This window comes from Lissotriton vulgaris, chromosome 8 (assembly GCF_964263255.1).
Source record: "Lissotriton vulgaris chromosome 8, aLisVul1.2, whole genome shotgun sequence".
NCBI classification, from domain to species: Eukaryota; Metazoa; Chordata; class Amphibia; order Caudata; family Salamandridae; genus Lissotriton; species Lissotriton vulgaris.
Window position 1 is genome coordinate 286,770,721 of NC_141696.1, and position 21,809 is coordinate 286,792,529.

General features: G+C 46.1%; 1 protein-coding gene across 3 annotated transcripts in view; it reads right to left on the reverse strand.

The window, feature by feature from the left end:
* LOC147696974 (multidrug resistance-associated protein 1-like) overlaps positions 1–21,809 on the reverse strand; it is a 547,338-nt gene that overhangs the window by 125,490 nt on the left and 400,039 nt on the right. The window lies entirely within an intron of this gene.

The following is a 21,809-nucleotide window of genomic DNA, read 5'->3' on the forward strand; positions in this document are numbered from 1 at the left end:
ACACTATCTACAAGGATGAATTAATGACATTAATGAATGGACTTAAGTCAGTGCTAGAGGTTCTCTGCCTATTTAGATTTGGCAGTCTATGGAGGTGGAGAGAGTTAGAGGAAATAAGGTATCTCTTCTTTCTTTTTTATAAAACATTTTATTGGCTTTTTGTGTTATGAACAACATAAATAAAACATTGCAGAAGATCCGTCTGCTATTCCTATTACACATGATTTAACACATTTACCATTACATATAGAATGCCGGCTTACATTTTCGGAATAGGTTCTTCACTCAAAGTTAATTTTTCTCGACCCACAATCCATTCATGAATGTATATAGAGGCAACCACATAAATATGAATTACTTAATCCAAAAGCCCATAAAACATTTCCTTAATTGATGGGCTCTCCACATGATCACATTATCCCTTGCTGGATTTTCTATGATTTTAAATACCCCATTATAGTACTCCTACAGGGTAAAACCGTGCACCTCTTGAGTCAATTCTATCTATCCAGTTGGCCACAGGTGCCTAGACCAGGGTTCCAGGCTTTCTCGCCTTACGACCCTTACACAGATATAGATTACTCTTCAAGTGATGCATAGACAAGTCTGGTTAACTAATCATGATATTGAGGGTGACCTGGATTGAGCCAAACAGTAGCTTACATACACGAGCCAACGCCGTAACCGTGAAGATGAAATATAGTTATTATAGTTGTCCCTTGTCCTTAGCAAATCGCATGTCGATTTCAAACAACATCAGCTGAGGCATGTTCAAGACCTGTGAATTAAGTGTGAACCTCAGATACCGACACATTCTTTCCAGGGGGGCCTCTAACTTTACATAGTTACAAAACATATGAGCTAAATCTGCTTCATTGTTGCCACATCGGAGACATCTAGCATCAGGTCTTTTTCACCCAACTAGACATCTTAGCTGGTATGTAATACAAATTGAATACTGTTTTATAGTTTTGGCTCTTCAATCCTGCTGATAATAATATCCCTGGCCCACCTTCAATGATTTCTGAAAATGTATCTCTTTGACAGCTAGTCTCATGTCCCAGTTTTCTGCTAGATCGTCTGGCATTAAATCAATTAGAGATTTATAAATAAGCCTGACCTTTACTCTCCTTAGGTGAACGAACAAGTAATGAGTGGAACCTGCTCTAATGTCAATTTATCCCCGTCTACTAACACAAAATCTCTAATTTGCAAATACTTAAACAAAACTCAATTTAGTCAACCCAAATTTCTGTTGCAGTTCCTCATACAAATACATGTGTTCCTGATTGAATAGATCCCCTAATCTAACCATCCCTGCTTGCAGCCCGATGAGACAACTCTTGTCATGTAAAGCAGTTAGGAAAATAGATGATCGCCTGAAGGGAGTATAATAAATGTACTGCCCTATACTCAGTCTCTGCTTAAATTGTACCCAGATTTTGGATGCAGCCTTGAATTCCTTAAATGTAAGTTTTTAAAAAATATTCTGGTTAAACAGTTCTTAAAAAACAAGCTTTTGCCTTAAATCATAAACAGATGATAGTCCCTCAGGCTCCCATTCCTCTCCCCGCCGAATTGGGTCTGTCAGGGGAAGTGGAGCCGGGGGCTAGCATGATCCTTGTGAGGGGATTGACTCGGGTGGCCTGGGCCGGAAGTCAGCGGTCGGGCGGTGAGTGCCGCCCGCAGTCACGTCTGGCACCAGTGGAGACCGCTGCAAGTAGACGGAGTGGAGAGAAGCGCCCCCCCCGTGCACTTACTCATCATGAGGCCGGGTGTGAGGAAGGGCCCAGGGGAGTGGTGCGGCTCACTGGTTAGAGGCGGCAGACCCGAGAGCAGAGGACGGCCCGGGACCAGGGTTCAATTCCCGACGCGGCAGGATCGTGGACCAGGGTCAGCGGACTCGATAATTCTCATCTCGGTGCTTACTCTAAGCAGGGATCACACTCGGCAACTCTGGGCATTAGCTTGCCTCATCTCCACAACGGCCCCCCACATATGCCGGGGATGCCTGGTTTCACATTGGAGATACCCAGTAGGGACCATCCCACAGGGAAAGGCAGGACGGGTTCCCAGCGGTCTACTGCGCAGAGATACTCCTTCGGGAGTCGATTCTAGCGCATTACAAACCCACAATTAATTAATTAATGCTGCTGCGCCCGTGCTTGCCGTGCTGCATCGCCGGAGTCAGAGCGCTGCGGGACCACCGGTGGATTGGGGGTGTTGCCTCTTGTTTACCCCCGCCCCTCCCTTGGATTATGGAGCTCCGGACTGCAGACGAGGTTCGGGACAACTGATTGCTGCAGGTCCCGGCCGGCTGCCTGACGATTGCAGGGCGTGTATGATTGTGGCTTCGCTGAGAAGGACAGGAGATGGGCTGGAGCCCTGCGGGACTCAACAGGAGCAAGAACAGATAAGAGCCCGGTGAAATACACTGGAGCCAGGCGAACACGTGAAAATCCAACGAAGTCAAGTGGCTGGTCTGACAACACGGTTTTAAATTGGCGCAGAAGAAGCGTCCTACACATCTGCATATGTCTTGTAATTGCCGCACAAGTTCTGGGCTGAGTGGAAGTACATGGAATAACTTACCTGCTGACTATAGTCTTGTGATAGTTTACACAGATATCGAATTGAGGCACACCTCCTTTTGACAGTTTACACGAGTGCACAATCATGTTAGTAATAAACCTCATGTTGTTCTTTTGATGATTTGAACAAATGCACATTCATTGGCAAGTAATAAGCAACATCAGTGCATCTGGTAAATCAAGCATTGGCAAGTACAACAAAAACATATATTGCGACCGCTGGCTGGCAAAGGCACCGGGGAGAGATTGAGACCTAATCCAGAGTCACAAGGAGTACCATCACAGCTGAGCTTGCAGGGAGGCGGCGACACCGGGGCCAGTGCTGAGGTGGTGGACGTGCTATTCCTGCTGGTGGGTGCCTGAGTGGTGTGGGGGTTTCTTTCTCCCCCCCCAAATTGGCATCCCTCTGAGACACAGGCAGTTCATTGCGTGTTGAGGTGGGGTTGAGGGTTACGGAGACCCTAAGCTTGGTTGGATGACCTGGGGTGGTCGGAGGCGGCCCCATTTGACGCTGCAACAGATGATTGCCTTGGGCGTACCGAGTTCAGTCGGACTGCTCACCCTCGCCGGGCTGCCCGCCACTCGGAGGACCCCCCTCATTCTCCCTGCATCTGTGCATAGCAATTAGATCCCTCGTACGGGCGCAACTGGTGTACCTGATCACCAGGCCTACGAATGGCAAAGAAACCGGATACAGACAAGACCCAGCCGAGGATGACCAAGGGAATGCGGCATGTCCAGACTAACAAATTGGATCGCTATACCCTACCCAAAGGTTCACCGACAGACCCGCGTCACGCCCTAACAATGGGGGCAGAATCATCAGGCCCACTTCGGACCTCACCTTGCATGATGTCATGGCTGCCATAGACGGGGTTAAGTCATCTTTAGGGCACAAAATGGAGTCCCTGGAACATAAACTGGACATGGTCTCCATAGCGGTGAATCTCATCCGAGCGGATCTTACCAAGGTCAATGAGAAAGTGAAATCTCTAGACATTAAGATGACCAGTCTCACTGATGATGTGTCACAGCTCCAGCAGGAAGCACGAGACCGTAGGTCTTTCTGTGAAACGGCCCAACAAAAGTTGGATGATTACAAAGGGAGATCCAGACGAAATAACAATTGCATTTTGGGTGTGCCCGAGAAATCGGAAGGGCCAGCCCCTGATCTATTCTTGGAGGAACTTATCTTATCACACCTCAAGCCCAAGGGACTGGGTAAATTCTTCACAATTGAACGTGCGCATAGGGTACCGGGCGGAAGACCAAAGCCTGTGGCGCCTCCAAGCCCGATGATTGCAAGGGTCCTGAACTTTAGAGACAGAGATGCTATCCTGCAGGCGGCCCCAGTGACAACCCCATTGCATTATGAGAATGACACCCGCTCTTTCTTTCCCAATTTCACGCAGTTGGTACAGAGACAACGCAGGTACTTCCTCGCCATCAAGAAGAAAATGAGGGACAACGGACTTCAGTACGCCATGATGTTCCCGGCACATCTGAGGGTGGAGGCTGAGGGGAGAGCGTTTTTTTTGACAATCCTGAAGTAGGGGCTAACTGGCTGGACAGTCGCCCCCCCGGTGGGTTTGGAACACGTGACCGAGGCAGGGATCGGGCAGGAGGTACAGGAGCAGGAGTGAGATCCAGCGGCATTGAATACCGAAATTGAGAGGGGTGTGTAATGTTCTTTTATTTTGACGTTGAATTGTTCCTTGATTTGTTTGCTTTGACACCATCTACGAGAAGAGCAGTGCAAGAGCGACATATTCAGAGACATAATGATGACCGGTAAACAGGGATTGGGGGTCAGAGTCCTCAGTTGGAATGTGAATGGACTTGAGGACAAAATAAAGCAAGGTATGGTCAACCAATTTATCACAAGACATGCCCCGGATGAGGTCCTTTTACAGGAAACGCACCTAATAGGAAACAAGTGCATGGCCTTACATAGAGGAGGGTATAAACTGGTGGCACACAAGGGATTTACCTCCGGGTCGAGAGGTGTGGGCATACTAATTAAGAATTTGTTCCCATTCCCAATATAGGCCACATGGTCAGGCAAAAGGGGTAGGTATATTGGAGTTTCGGGCCAATGGGAAGGGAAGATAGCTACATATGTCACCATATATGTCCCACCGGGCCTACAGACGGAAACATTCAAAGACCTGGGCTCGATTTTCTTGACATTTCCACTGGGAATTCTGATAATGGGAGGAGATTTCAGTGCAGTGATGGCCGGGGAGCTAGACAGACATCCGCCTCGTACAATCCGACCCGCTCAGAGGTGGCTGCCTAACTTTTTAGACACAATGGGGCTGGCGGATGGCTGGCAAACACACAACCCAGGCAGACTACAGTTCACGCACATATCTGGGGTACACCGCAGTTTGTCACGCATAGACTATATCCTTGTCCCGGTGGCACAGGCCCACGCGATCCAGGAGTCACGACATCTATGGCTGAGAATGGAATTGAAACGCGTAAGAGTTGGTAGAAGAGCCCCCATTAACCTGTGGTATTTGAAGGATCCGACTACCCGGAAGAACATCGCCAAGGCCACTGATAATTACTTTCAAGAGAATGAGGGCACCGTTGAGTCCGCACAGACTCTATGGGAGGCCTATAAAACAGTCATTCAGGGGGAAAGGCTCTCCCTGATAGCAGGGAAAAAGAGGGAAAGACAGGCGGAACATGAAAGAGCGGAGGAGGACGTGTTAAATTCAGAAGAGAAGTTGGGCCAGTTGGTAACCCCAGAAGGCCCTCACCTCCTGAGGTTAAGACAAGATGAGTTTCACAGCATTGCTAGGGATAGGGCCAGGGCGCAGAGTAGAGAGGTCCAGGGCAGGATTTATGAGCATGGAGACAAGGCCGGAAAACTGCTAGCATGGCTAGACAGATGGGAGTGGGCATCAAGACTAGTGCAGGTGAAAGATTTCAGTCCCATAATAGATCCGCAGATCATAGCCAACACGTTTGCAGAATATTATCGCGAGGTATATAGTACGGCCGGCAGGTTCTCGGAAGTAGAAAATAGTGAAATGCTTGGGGATATCGGAATTCCCATGCTCTCGGACAAAAACAGAGACTACCTGGAGTCCCCACTTACGGATGACGAGGTGGCGCAGGCTATCAGGGGTGTGAATTCGGGTAAAGCTACAGGGCCCAACGGGATTCCCATTGAACTATATAAACTGAAGTCCAATAAGCTGGCCCCCTACATCCGCTCTATGTTTACGGAGAGTAGAAAGAAGGGAATGCTCCCATATGACCAACGAGTGGCTAACATTGCGGTCATTCATAAAGAAGTCAAACCCAGAACCAGCTGCACATCTTATTGGCCAATATCGCTTTTAAATGTGGAACCCAAAGTCCTTACCAAATTGCTAGCGACACGTCTGATTAAAATAATCACCACCCTGGTCCACCCACATCAGTCGGACTTTATACCTCATGGGAACGCAGCCCTGAACCTGCGACGCCTACATGGGGTGCTGAGTAGAACACCTGCTATACAGGAGCCGGGAGCTTTAGTATCTTTGGACGCCACCATGGCGTTTGATATGGTTGAGTGGCCCTATCTATTTGCGGTTCTAAGTAAATTGGGATTTGGTCTGGTGTTCACGGGTTGGGTCCGCCTCCTTACTCCGGACCGTTGGCCTGAGTGGTAGTAAATAACTGCAAATACACACACTTTCGGCTGAGCAGGGCTGCCCCCTTTCTCCGCTCCTATTTGCGTTGGCATTGGAGCCGCTGGTGGCCTGGGTCAGGCAGGACCGAACCATCCGCAGAATGTGGTGGTCACTGGACAGGGAGGACAAGATATCCCTATATGCAGACAACATCCTGCTTTACTTCACTAATCAAAGAACATCATTGATAAAGCTCCTAGATGTGCTGGCAATATTCTTAAGATACTCTGGCTTCAATGTTAACTGGACCAAATCAGTAGTGTACGTCCTTTGGGGCAACCCGCCTGTCATAACACGAAATTGCCCAATCCAGATTGTACAAGAAGGTTTTAGCCAGTAATTTAGACCCACCCTTGCAGAGACTAAAGAACGGTGTCGCACACTGGGAATCTCTTCCTCTTTCCATGTTGGGAAGGGCGGTTCTTTTTAAAATTATGGCACTCCCTTGCTTCCTATACACACCCCAAAATACGATTGATCCAGTCCCTACTTCCTACTTCAAAGAACTTGAGAGTTTCCAGAGATAACTACAGGCCCGCAAAGAGTTCGCAAAGTTGACTCTTAACTGGTACGACGGGAGGATTAGTCTTCCCGACCTGAAGAAATACTATTGGGCATCTCATCTTGCTGCCATCAACCACGGGATCAATGGCCATCCCGAAGATCCAGAATACACCATGGACAGGTGGCTGCTCCCAGGGGGAGATTATACTAGGGCTTTATACGCCAAACCCCGTAGATTCCCACTGACTGGACCGACAGCGCATGCAGTCCAGATATGGCATACAGTTAACAGGCACCTGAAGTGGGAGGATAAACTCACACTAGCCACTCCACTGTGGAATCCAGAGAAACTGGGGAACCTTTGGAAATCTAAAGGTTTTGATAAGGGACCTTTTAGGGATCTCGCGGATCAAAGACATCTGGGGTGAGGGAACTGTACAACCATTTGCGTCACTCAAAACCCAGTACAAATTGACAGACACTGAGTATTACCGCTACCTCCAAGTCCGCCATGCATTGCTTACTCAGATCCCTAGTGATACAACACTTCCGGAGGTCTCCCCCCTGGAGGATAGGGTGCTGGACAAGCATCTCCCAGAAAAAAACAGTTCCCTCATATATAGGAAGTTGATTAACAGTATGGCGGATCCATTATTGACCCACAAAGAAAAATGGCTTGGAGATGCCTTAGAGCTTGATGACGAGGACTGGCAGGAGGCGGTCTCTTCCCCGCGCATGGTGGCAATCCAGGCCAGGCTGAGATTGGTACAGCTTAAAATACTGCACAGGACCTACGTAACGAGACCCTGCTTGGTGCGTATGGGACAGGGAGAAAGCAGAGAGTGCAGAAGGGGGTGCGGAGAATTGGGAACATTCATTCACATACTGTGGAACTGTCAGCAGGTACAAAAATATTGGAGGGACATCCATCACACACTACGGACAGTATTGGGGATAGACATTCAGCCAGAGGCTCGGAGGTGGATATTGAATACATGCATTTTCATTTTGCATATTAATACATCAATACAAGAAAGTGCACTAATTATATACAGAGCATGAATTAGAAAACATTGGTGCACTAATAAATCATTTGAAAAAATCAAAAGTTCCTACTACATTCTACTCATGTACCGGGATGTTAACTACTTATCCTCGATACTATCTTTATGTGTCGTATAAGGAAAGGGGGTGTAGGTCAGAGAGCGCTTTTAAATGTCTTATCGGTGTTTACAACACTATTAGTTGGTTAACCTGATTGTTTTTTAACATTTTCATTTCTTAGGCTATGGCGATGCTCTTGGCCTTGTGCGATGGGAAGGTGAGTGAAGGATGTACCAACGCATTTCGACCTTCGAGTTTGGACTTGGGTGATTAAAAGAAGGTCTTCCTCAGGGCTTATGTAGGACACTGCTACCGATTTTGGCCTAGAGACTATGAGGCTCCGGGGCGGCTCTCCATCTTGGTGGTGATGTCTCTCCTGTTCTCTTTATCAGTCCGTTTTAAATGCGATACTGTACAGGCTTCTGTTCGGAGGTCTGGTACTCCTGCTAGAGGTATTTCTTTGGCTATCTTATCCATCAGGGCTCCAGACTCTCTGTTAATACCAGCATTCATGCCACGGCTTTGACTACATGCATTCAATAGGTCAACGATTCCTCATAAGCTGCTGTCCTGCAATATTCAAAAGAACAACACACTTGCCAAAGCTGAGAAAATAATTTTTCAAAAACAGTTATAAACAAGCATACATGAAAAATAGCATGGACGCTGGCTTTTCAAATTGCAACTTTTGCTTTTAATTTTTTCAGACTATTTTAGTTTTTAGTCGTTTTTCTTTTTGTGCACGGAAAATACAAAAACGTGAAGAATTATATATACAATGATATACAGACATGAAACAAACAATTTAGTATGTACAGTGATTCAAACAACCTCGCATACACCACATTCTTGGCCAACCATTCATACTATGCCACATTCATACCAGTCCCGGTGTCAAAAGTGATTATATACAAGACGATCTTGATTGTTCTATTTACACTCTTCACAGTTCTTTTTCAAAAAATTGAGGAAAGCCAAATAGGTGGTAATAAATTGACAAATGAAGTTCAGTGTTAATTCACACAGAGGACCCGGGACTGGTATGAATGTGGCATAGTATGAATGGTTGGCCAAGAATGTGGTGTATGAGAGGTTGTTTGAATCACTGTACATACTAAATTGTTTGTTTCATGTCTGTATATCATTGTATATATAATTCTTCATGTTTTTGTATTTTCCGTGCACAAAAAGAAAAACGACTAAAAACTAAAATAGTCTGAAAAAATTAAAAGCAAAAGTTGCAATTTGAAAAGCCAGCGTCCATGCTATTTTTCATGTATGCTTGTTTATAACTGTTTTTGAAAAATTATTTTCTCAGCTTTGGCAAGTGTGTTGTTCTTTTGTTTCATTTGGCTCAGCCTTGCTGAGTTTAGAAGTCAAAACCCTTCTTTGCTATTTGTCCTGCAATATTCAACCTAGGTTTCTGATCCATGTACCTGCCAGGCTTAGGAAGATTCTGCGTAAGATGCAAATGGATGTTAAGTTGCCCACACAATATGTGAGAAGTAGGCCATGAAGTCAGCTCCACTTCAAAATGTTAAACAACTGCCAATTCATCCAGATTAGAATCATACATGGAGCAGATAGTGAAAGACAGCTCAGCAACCTTGCATTCCACTATTGCCCATCTCCCTAATTTATCCATAAATGTTTCTTCAAGCCACAATTGCCACTCCCCTCGTGGTGGTTCACTGCCTGGTACACACCAATGAAGTGTACCCAAGGGTCTCTAACATATCCCTCCTTGCCCCCTCTAAATGTGTTTGTTGTAGACAAATAATGTCTACATCCAGAGTTCTCAGCTCCTCATCCACCTAAACCTTCTTTGATCTATAATTTAGACCACAGACATTGATAGAACAGATATTTAATTTCTTTGTACATGCCATTCATAATCTATAGCAATGTCTTAGTAGTATGACTTACTACACAAGACTGATTTAGATAAGAAATGACTGTACAACATTGTTAGAACTGGCTATTTCTGGTAGGCTAAGGCTGACGCCAAAGCCAGGCAGAAACCACCATTCCAGTCAGGGCAAGGAAGTCACACGCCAAGATAACCCCTGCTCACCCCCTTGGTAGCTTGGCACAAGCAGTAAGGCTAAACTCGGAGGCAATGTGTAAAGCATTTGCGCCAGCACACCACAGCAACAACATCCTAGGCACACCACAAACGGGACTCCACACAAGGTTATTATAAAATAACTTTTGTATTGTAAAAACACATCAGATAGTATCACACAAAATACATGGTGCCAACTGGCACGGGCAATATTCACAAAGGATTATGTACAAGACAGGGCCACATGGGCCACTGTCATAATCAGAAATAGCACTTTCAGAATAAAGAATAATAAAGAATAAAATGATAATCAAAAGATCACAACCAGTATCCACTGGTAACAGGAACCAGGACCTCACTAGGACCACCTGTACTAAAAATAACAACCACCTAAGAATAAAATACATTTAGGGGTATAAACAAGAACACCTTACCCATGATGCATGAAACACATTCAGCGGAGTAATAAAGAGAAACACATGATGCCTAAAACATTCAGAGGTTTAAGGACAACCACCTAAGTATCACACAGCGTTTAGGGGTTTAGGAAAGAACACATTACCCATGATGCATAAATATACATTCAGAGGAGTAGTAAAGAGAAACACATGATGCATAAACCTACACATTCAGCAGTGTTAAGAACAAAGCATATGATGCAATAAAATACATTCAGAGGTGCAGCACAAGAAGACACATGATGCCTAAAACATTCAGAGGTGCAGCGCAGGGAAAAGGAAGGCACATGATGCCTAAAAACATTCAGAGGTGCCAGAACAATACAATAGCGCAAAAATCACATGATGCCTAAAAACATTCAGAGGTGCAGGAATAACACATGTTGCAAGAAAACACATTCAGAGGTGCAATAACCATACAATTGGGCAAAACTTACATAAGCCACCCTCTGTGGCAGTCCCTAGGCCAAATGGCCTTGCTGGGGCTCAGACGCCCTGTGTCCAAATGTCAGGGCGCGCTGCCAAGCAGCGCCAGTCCAAGCACAAGCCTAAACGTAGCAGGTGCCCACTACTTGCTGGGCACCTGGGCAATCCCAAGACCTAAACGGTGCAGCTGCCCACTAATTGCTGGGCAGCTGGGAATCAAAGAAACTGCGACAGGGTCCTCACTGACCCTTAGGCGCAAACTGTGCCAACTGTAGGAGCCACCCAGGCTCTGAAGCACTTGTGCCCTCCAAGCCTCACTGGGCTCTAAACATCATGGGGCAGGGAGCCTCTCAGGGCTCTAAAAAAAAAATGCCCTCACGAGCCTCTCTTGGCTAGCAACACAATGTGGGCACTTGGAGCCTCTCAGGACTCAAACACCAAGCAATGCCCCCAAGAGCCTTCCCAGGGCTCTTAAAATAACTATGCCCCGGTCGGAGCCTCTCAGGCTCTGGCGAAATGCCCCCGACTTGTAGCAAGCAACACGGGGGCGGGCACCGGCAATGTGCCCCGACGCCTCCCCCTCTTCCCCAAACAGAGACGACGGCCTCACTCACCCGCTTGCAGGCTTCCGCTGAGGGGCTCTCTTTCACCGGCGCTCTCTCTCTCTCTCCCCGGGGCTCCCTCAGCACACGGGAGCCCCAGCAGCAGGCAACGCTTCCTCCTCTCTTCCCGGGGCTCCCTCCAGATCACGGGGGCCCGGGCGGCCATCACCACTCTCCGCCTCTTCTCCTCGGCTCTCTCTCCGCTGTTCTAGCGGCCCCAATCACGGGCCCTGGGTATCTCCGGTCTCCCTCGGAATTCGGGAGACCGGAAAGGCGGACGAAGGCTTCTCCTTCCACTGGCAGCCCGGTCTTGCGGCGGGGGCGGGCACTGACAATGTGCCCCGCGCCCCCCACAGCAATGCTCCACCGTCTCTCGGGGCTCCCTCCAGACCACGCACCAGCCAACACTTCTCCTCCGGGGCTCCACGCGTCCCCGGGCGGGGGCAGGACTTCCGGGTCGCTACGGGCAGCGCAGCGGCCCCGCTTAGGCAGGCAGGCGGGGAACCATTATCCGAGGGGTGGGCTCCCTCGAGATACATTAAAAAGTTAAGATTAGCGGCATGGCCGCGGGGCAAATGCCGGGTGGGCACCGGCTTCAACAAATAAAGCGCTCCCCAGGCGCTAAAGGAAATTGAAAGCGCTCCATGCGCTAGAAATAGCAAATCAAGCGCTTCCAAGTGCTACAACAGCAAAATACAGCGCTCCTAGCGCTAAAGGCAGAACTAAAGTGCAAGGGGTGAAAGCAAAGCACTCCAAGCGCTAGGGACAAGTAAAGGTCCTTAAGTCCAGCAAAGTCCATCAGAGGTCCAGGGGCTGGGCAGGTTCAAGTCCAAAACAAGAACACTTTGGAAGGGGACACAGCCCCTTCTTATACACAGAAAAGTCTTTGAAGTCTTTGTGTAGGCAGTGTTAGAACCAGCTAGAGCTGGTTATAGGGAAGTCCCTTCAGTATCAGGGACAGAGGTGACAGTCGCCCAGCTGGGGGGTAGAGCCAGCATTGTGGTCAGGCAGGCACAGCCCTTCACTATCAGGTGCCATCTCCTCCCACTTCCCTGGCAGCAGAGGCTGCCTTTCATCCATGGGCTGACTCAGACAACCTCCTGGGCTCTCCAGCCCCTGTCACGCCCAAACCAGACAGTCAATCCACAAGCAGGCCCAGGCACTCCTGACCCAGGCTCACCAGCCAATCACACGCCAGACACAAATTACACAAATATGCCAACTTCTAAAAGTGGCACTTCTAGACTAGACACAATCATGCCGCATATACCATTTCGCAGCATTCAGTCTCACGAGTTCTCTCATACCAAACTCGCCCCTGCACTCCCCACACATCAGGAACTACCATGGGCATACATATTCCCCATTCATTCCTATGGGAGGGCTGGTCACTCACCACACATACACAGAGAGCTCAAGCACTTTACACTGTACCACAGTAAAAAAGTGCGCAGAGGCCTAAAATCACCACCACTAGGTCACAGAAACAGGCTAGGAAAAAGCAAAAAGTCTCGGGTGAACCTGCCCAAAGGGCCGGGTCCAACAAACATATTACTGCATGCTTAGTTTGGGATCCCCTCGCATTCTCTCCCCAGATGTCTTCCCCCCTTTAATCATTGCCTCTTAAGTTAAGCCTGCCTGCTCTGTGCCAAGCTACGAGAGACTGAGCACTGGTGAATATCTAGCTTACTCTGGCTAGGATTTCGGTCCCTACTTGGACAGAGTGCGAACCTCTGCCAATAAAAGACCCAATTTCTAACAGAGCCATTATCCCATTGGACAGTGTCTGCCCGCCCACTTCTCTTCCAGTCACTGCGAACCTGGCTCCTACTGCCATCAACCACATGCAGCAGATGCCGGACTTCCTTGACAAATGGGTGCACAGAGGTGAGTCTCCTTGCTTCCTTAATCCAGCAGGTTCACCTCCATGTGTAGTGCTGTTCTCTCGACTCATGTCCGAATAGTACTTTTGTCTGTAGCCTGCTATTAGATACGTAACTTCCAGGCTGGCTTCGGTGGAAAGAAATGCTCAAGTTTGGCCGTGTTGCATGACTGCCATCATGCCTCCCTCAGGTGTTCACACCAAAGACATTTATCTTTACAAGGATAGCCTCTAAGATCAAAGATCTGTTTCTCCAATATTCTGAAGTGGTTGAGGCCTGCTCTCCAATTAGCCACACAAAGCTATACGTAAGGTAAGGGTACTAGTGTGTAGCATGATCTCAGACAGAGTCCTTGCCACTACTAAGTACCTCTGAAGAACCCTACAACTCCATAACAAGTGTAATAATAATAATAGGGAAGCTTATAAAGCGCCTTGTTACGCGCACCGGCATGTCCCTGCGCTGTAGTAAGTGGAAACAGCAAGCCCTCAGCAAAGCTCACAGAGCCAGTCTACTGCACAAATAAATGGGTTTTAAGTTTTCCCCTAAACCTTGCCTCTGACGGTTTCAGTCGTAGATCCAGCAGTAGCTTATTCCAGCTCCTGGCTGCAAGAAGCCGGAAGGATCTGCCCCCCTATACGTGCCTTTTTAACCTTGGGAATCACCAGTAGACAAGAGCCAGAGGACCTGAGGGCTCGAGTCGGCTTATAAAGAGTAATAAGGCTCTGTAATGGCTCAGGCGCCTTGCCACCAATAATACGGTGGCACGTACATAGAGCCTTGAACTCAAATTGTCTCCTCACCGGGAGCCAGTGAAGTGTCTGCAGCGCGGCCTTTGAGTCAGATCTTTTAGGCAGCCTCAGGACCAGCCGGGCCGCAGCATTTTGTATCACCTGAAGGTGGTCAAGGCTCCTCACCGTAGCACCCAGATATAGGAGATTGCCATAATCCAGTCGGGCGGTAACTAGGGCTTGCACCAGTGTCCGTCTAGCCTCCATTGGGAGGAGTTCCAACACCTTCCGTAGGCCTTTCAGGACCCCAAAACACATCCCCACCACCCGACTAATCTGGGGCACAAATGTTAATTCCGCATCGAGCCATACACCCAGATTTTTTGCTTGCTGACACGGTGGGGGAACCGGACCCAGATAGGAGTGCCACTATGCCGATGACCATACAGACGCCCCCCTCCACCACGAGCACCTCCGTCTTGCTGCCATTCAGCCTCAGGCAGTTGGTCGACATCCAAGAGGCAAGCTCCTGTATACATGCTCTGAAGCTGTCCGCAGCAAGACCAGGCGCACACGACAGGGAGATGACCAGCTGCGTGTCATCAGCATAGGAAACAATACGCAACCCATAGCCTTCAACTATACTTGCTACCGGAGACACATAAAGATTAAATAGAGTTGGGCTCAGGGACGAACCCTGCGGTACGCCCTGACCCAAGTTGACCACTCTAGAGTAGCAGTCCCCCTGCCTGACCTGGAAGCCCCGGTCCGTCAGGAAGGACTGGATCCATTTTAAGCGCAGCACCCGAGATCCCACCCTCATTCAGACACTGCAGCAATGTGCTAAAGTGTCGAAGGCTGCGCTTAGATCTAGGAGGATCAGGGCCGTAGTTTGGCCCTCATCCACCCCCTGTCTGATGGTCTCAACAGCCATGAGCAGAGCCGACTCGGTAGAGTGGCGAGGTCTGACCCCAAACTGTGTAGAGTGTAGCAGATTGGCTTCCTCCACATACTTCATCAGTTGGGTGTTCACGACCTTCTCCTCCATTTTAGCCAGATAGGGTAGCAGTGAGATTGGGCGAAGGTTCTCCATTTTCTCGTAGCTGATATTAGGCTTCTTCTGAAGGGGAAGCACTACCGCCTGTTTCCATCCTTCCGGCACTGTATGTGTCCTAAAGGATACATCTAGCAGATGCCTAATGTAGGGCTCCAGGATCACTAGGCTTTGTGTAAGCAGCTTCGGTGAGGCCGGATCCCTAGGGGAGCCCGACCTTATCGATCTGCAGATCTGTCTTAGTGCCTCCGGGGGAGGGGTAGTAAAATTCTCAAGAGCAAACAATCCCCTGATTTCCCTCTCCACCTCCAAAAACTCCGACCCTATTTTAATTTCTCCCGGAAAGGATGAGTAAATCTTGGCCACTTTTTCAGAAAAGAATTCCGCAATCCGATTACAAGAATCTACTAAGCAATCCATGGGCACAGCGGAGGATTTGGATGAGGAAATTGCCCTGTAAATTTTAAACAGTTCCTTTGTGGAGTTTTCCGCATCTCCAATTCTCCCTGCAAAGTAGGCTACCTTTGCCCTTCTAATAAGTCCATGGTAGGCCTTCCTCTTAGCTTTATACTCCTGCTTAGCCTGGCTCAGAAAGGCCACCCTCCACTGCCTCTCGAGACGTTTGCATTCCGCCTTTGCTCGACGCAAATCTTCATTGTACCAAGGGGCTGTTTTCTGTAAGCGTCGCCCATTGTTGTTCAAACAAAGTGGGGCTCCTAGCAGTTTCTGCATCCATCCCACCTGGCCTCCCTCCTTTAGTTAAAGCTTCATTAAACTTTGCCTGTGAGAATTTCGCCCATTTCCGGCTCGGATAGTTGGAGAGTGGCTGATCCTTGGTACTAGCTCCCGGAATTCGCACCACGAAGGGCACAAAAAAGTGGTCCGACCAGGGGATCGGGACGGGGGATTTACCTCCACTTGCCCCCCCACTTTGCAAATATAGGGTCTAATAGGTGGCCCTGCTGATGGTTGGGGGCCTTTACTCTCAAGTCAAACTGCAGTGACTGTAATTCCTATCCAGTGGGTCTTCCAAATGCATGTTCAAATCCCCCAGTACGAGGAATTTATCTCTCCCTAATGCAGCCTCCATAATACTCTCCACCAAGCTATCCGTGAAGCGGGTGTAGGGGCCTGGAGGTCTGTAAATCAGGAGCCCTTTTAACGTAGTGGCAGCATTCACCCTAATAGTGAAGGCACCTGTTAGAAGCTAAGAAGCTTTCTCTTCCCTTCTAACATCCAAGGCAAGTCTGAGATGTTTATTTGCCCATGAGCCTGAAATTGTCCTCTAGTTTAGTTCACATGATTTAGATATTGGAATTGTATTAACCTGTATTGTGATGAACTTGTTATGGCCTTTTGAAACATTAACGTAGTCTGCCAGACTTAGAGGCGGACTTAGATCATGGAGTACAGATTTTAATCCATTAATACTACGTCCCCCTGAAGGGGAAACTGTACTCTGGATTTAGAGATGTCCATGCCACATTGGACATAACTTACACTGGCAGAAACTGCTGTCACAGAGGTTCCTGTCAATGCAAGGGCTGCGTGGCTCCATCAACAGGACGGTGCCATACAGCACACTTCCAATACCTTTTCTTATTTTCAAAATCCCAAAGTGGGCTTTTTTTTTAAATAAACAGCAATGAACCCACCACAATGGGAGCTTCTCTCATGTTGTGGGGGTCAATAAAATATTTTGGATGAGTAGTTCAGCAGCAGAGACTGAGAAGTCTCTGTTGCTAACATACTAACGTTCTGCCCAACTCAAAATGAGGCATACAGAACCTCAGTTTGTTGTAGAGGGTACTCCATTGTCATTGCGACAGAGCATCTTCTCCTGCAAACTGTGAATGAGGCAGAGTTTTTTAGGTTCTGGAAATGTGTTTGGCATGTGCAGGAACGATGTTCTATAGATATGCGTGCTTTGTCAGGGAGCATTAACATTGTAAATTTTTGCCTCTATAGGACTGAATTCTGGAAGGCTTTCAAGATAAACCAGGTATGGTGTCAATCTTTCTCTGAGCTGTAGGTGGCAGAAGAATGGAGTCTTCAGCAAAGTCAAATGTTTCTGAAGAACTGACAATAATTTGAGTTCAGTGACAATTGTGGTATAAATGCTCCCGGCAAGAGCAGAGTTTTTGTGGCAGTTTCCTCCTCCCCCAAATTTCCAATAGAGCTTCATTCCATATTTTAAATACTGCTTTGGATGCAGGTGGCACTTTAGGTGGTAGACCTATCCTGTTAAAAAAAATGCATCAGGTCACAGAGACCGGGCACTTCACTATGCTAGGCAGGGCCTAATATCAAAAATACATTTGTTAGTCACTTGTCAGTGAGATGCTTGAAAGTAGACCACCTAATCAGTCTTTCCTAGGCGACTTACAGCCCTTACCCATGTTGACTATGTGGGGCCTACTGCAACATAAAATAGAACTCAACATATAAGGTAATGTCCTTATTGTATCAGAAGATCACATAGAATACTTTGTTCTATTTTGCTGAAGATATTTTTAATGGCCTTTTTGTGGAGGTTTTTATGGATTGCCTACATATTACTTACAAAATTTACTAGGAGTCAATGTAATAATGGTAGCACCGACCTGAGACCCATGGCCATTTCTAAGTCAAGTGTACCTGAGTGCTTAATTTGGGTTAACACTTATAGAGCAACTTTATACCCCCAGTAGATCTAAGTATAACCTTAACATCATAAATGAGGGAAATCATTTACAATTCTTAATATCAATTTATATACATGTATTTTAGAGTCTTCAACGGTTATTGACCAAAGGCAGGTTTTTTCGCAATTAATTCTGTCTGATGGCCAAAGCTGATATTTTGGCTACATTACTGTGCATGAATTAACCTAGCCATTGTTTCATTTGTAACTATGCCACATAGAGAAAAGTACATTCCTAATAATCTTGAATAATGAACATGCGGTGTGTAATTATTTCATTTTCAACGGAAAATCTGCTATGTGTCCTAATTGACTTGTATCAATTTAAAGCACATTGTGTAGCTATGCAATTAGTGATGCACAGGCGCGCACATGTGTCGCTGTCAGAGCAGTCTGTTGATGATAGATGCTTAGGGGACTATTACGATGTCGGTCGGAGACACCGTGGCAGAAACGGGACCAGCCGACCTCATGTCAGAGGTCACAACCACCTAATAACGATGCAAGTGCACATGGTGGGGTCACATCTAAAACAGCTGCAACACAAGCTCCCATTGAGAAATTGGATATTGTGTTAATCCCTGCACCTCGTGGCACGCACCTCAAGGTGCAGGGCCCCCAAACACGTTTCTGACCAGCTTTCCATTTCAGAAAACCAGGCATGGGAAGCCTGACGGAAACCGTGCATCGTAATCCAGGTTGCGTAAAACGTTGTCCATATGGATCACGGACCGGGTCCGACGGCCTGACGGGCTCCTTGAGCCTTTCAGAAGCCAGCCGGAATGACTGGTCGGTTTCAATTCCAGTCGGCTGTATTGTAATCAGCTGGTCGGAATGGAAACAGACAACATCGTAATAGGCCCCTCAGTATATACCATTTGGAACGTACCAGAGCTTGGAGCAGTGCTTGACCCAAGAAACGGAAACAAGAACTCTAAGAATCCCCAAACCAGAGGACTATCCTCTGCAAATACAAAGAGACATGCATACAGAGATGTCCGCAACTGGCTGCTATGATATGTGATGACAAATACTTATATTTGTGAGCACAAACATTACAGCATGTACCACAATGCACTTTGCGGTGACTGATGCTATAATGCCATCAATGTACTCCCGTCCACTGAAATCATTTTTGCCCATTACAAATCACATGTATCTCAACTTAGAGCCTCAAATAAGCTTATAAAAGTGGAAATAGTTGAAAACAACCAGCCTGTTAAGTTGCTTAGCATGTTTAAAACATGCAATTTTCGCTCTGTCACTAAGTTAACAAATGGCACTACTTGCATTTTTTTTTAAAGTTGTGATTTTCTGTATTAAGAGTGAGGGATGGCTCACAAAAGCACTATGGGAAAACAATACAAACAGCACATTTTATTGACAGCATGCTTACATCCATTATTGAAAGACATATAAGCATCTCAACAGCAGTCCTGTGCATTTAACCTTTACGTCCTTTTCGATAAATCTCGCAATAAAACTGCAATGAAACTACTTTCTTGGATTTCTCCACCTGTCACCTCCTGTCACCTAAGGCAAATGTGTGGGTGTCCAGGTCCCTGGCCTTGAGCAAAGGAAGAGTGATGGAAAACTGAAGACCAGGATTAGATTGGGTACTTGAAGTGTTAGTAAAATATGTTGTTGCATGGCCAACAGTGATGATAAAGAAATAAATGGGAATGCTAAATCTGTTGTTGCTGGAGGGTCCCTTGTAGCATGGGAAAATATAACAATGGATTTTATAGATCCAATTTAGGGGTAAGACAGCGGGTACTAGCATGCTATTGCGGTGGTGGAAACACATAAGGTGAACTGAGGTTGAGTGCATGCATACGGTCTCCATAGATATGGTGGTTGAATATCTGGAGAGGTTTTTTTGGAGATCGGGTCTCTAAAAGTATGGTTGTACAAAATGGGGCCTAGTCCCTCTCTATCCAAGGGGGAAAGTATGGGGTTCATTGCCAAAATACCATTTTGTGATATCATCTGAGTAACTCACAAGTGAAAGTAACAAGGAAACTACATAAGGTGAGTGTGTGGACGAGGAGGCAAGTACAATCTATAACAAATTTAAAGTAGAGGAAAGCTCGAGAAAGGTAATGGAGAATATTGTGAAAAGGAAACAGGTGGGTGTAAATAAATGTTTTGAGGTGGGGAACAAGGTATAGAAAAGTACAGTGACATCAGTTGATTTGGTCAAAAGACTTTGTCATGGTCTATCAAGATGCAAGGCTAGAGTTCTCGGCACCCAAGAAGGTATTACCATAGTTTCTGTGCATGCTGTCTTGGAAGTTGTTTACACTGAAATTAGGGGTGAGTAAGAATGTTGTCTATGGCTTTGTTAACTGTTGTCCCAGATATTGTGTTAGGTTGCTGAATATAGATGTCGATTGTTCAATGCATTACAGAGATGCACAGGAGATTATTGCAGAGACACTGGGTGTAATAAAATCGTCAGACATAAATGTTCTGTTGTGGTATATTGTCACCCAAGTTTGGTTCTGAGGAAGCGTAAAAGCTGATCTTGCCTTACACAACACACACACTGAATTATGACACTGAGAATAAATGTGCACATTTCACATGGCTACAAAAACGACACAGAAGCTTAGTAAAAGTTGATAAGCCAGCAACCTAAAAGCCTGCTTGACTAAGAAGAAACAGTTGGATTAATCAATGAGTGAATTTAAGATCCTTAAGTAACCGATTACCTTACATTATTTAGCAAGAAATATTATGTAAGATGCTGATAATTTAGCATTAATATTTGACGTAATTGCAGAGTCCTAACAAACTCGACTTTAGTGCAATTCCTAGATGAAACATAATAGATGTCTGAAATGTTCAGTACAAGTGCTTAACTGTATAAAGATCATTTGCTTTCAAGAATGATTTCATTTTAATGACTTTAACAATTAATTTACATGTTTCTACTTTCCTAAAATAGTGGCAGTACGCCATAGTTGAAGTTGAATATGTCAGAGTACCAATTACTGACAACATTGCAAAAAAGCTTCCATATGATAAATGTGATTTATTTAATGAAGTCTAATTTCAATTAGTAGTTTGCTATACTAAAAGATTAAATGTTAAATTTAAACACGTTAAAATGTTTTTCTCCATAGGTGCATTATTTCATAGCCTTGTAAAATGGACTTTGATACATTTCTCAAATGTTGCTTTATTTGATTTTGATCATGCAACATTCCTGATGATAACAAGGACAGATCTTTACCCCTTGTGTTGGAATGTTGAAAAGGTGACTTTTTCCTATATCCATAAAATGTAACGAGATGAATAAGTTCTTTGACTATTAACCTGTGAGGATGAAGACATCCGTTCGGCATGACTTATGTGGGCACATTATGTTGGAGTAACAATTTGTACCTGGCAAGACAGAAGAACGATCACATGACGATCAGACCATTGTGGACTGACCATTGATGTCATGATGACAAATATGTACTATAAAACTTCACCATTCAGGAGGAAGAGAGGCAAGATGCTTTTTGCACCTTTTGAGGAGAGCTTACGTCTAAGCTCAGACTGCCCTTTGGCACTTTCACTTAGCTTCTACCTGCCTGCCGAACTATTTCTATTATACCCCTTTGCTTTTTGATCTTGCTGAGGAACTTGTTTGCCGGACGATTTGCAGCAGTTTGGTGAGATATCAGACTTGAACTTTCCTAATTATGCTCCATTTCCTCTTGCCCATGGATTTGCTCCTAGACTTTAACTTGATCTCTTTGCCAATGATTAGACAACCTTTGAGAACCAACTTCCTGCTTTGTAGGTGGTAGAGATTGTATTGCTAACCAAAACCATCCTCTTGTGGATTCTTATATTTCGGGTTAAATTACTTTAACTAGATTTTATATTTCCAACCATTAGATTTATGACGGAGCTTTTTTAAATATTGCTTATGTATATCGATTTTGGATCTTTAATACACAAATTCAATACTCTAAAGCTGAGTCTTGGTGTGTCTGATGTTAGTTTACAGAATCTGGGCT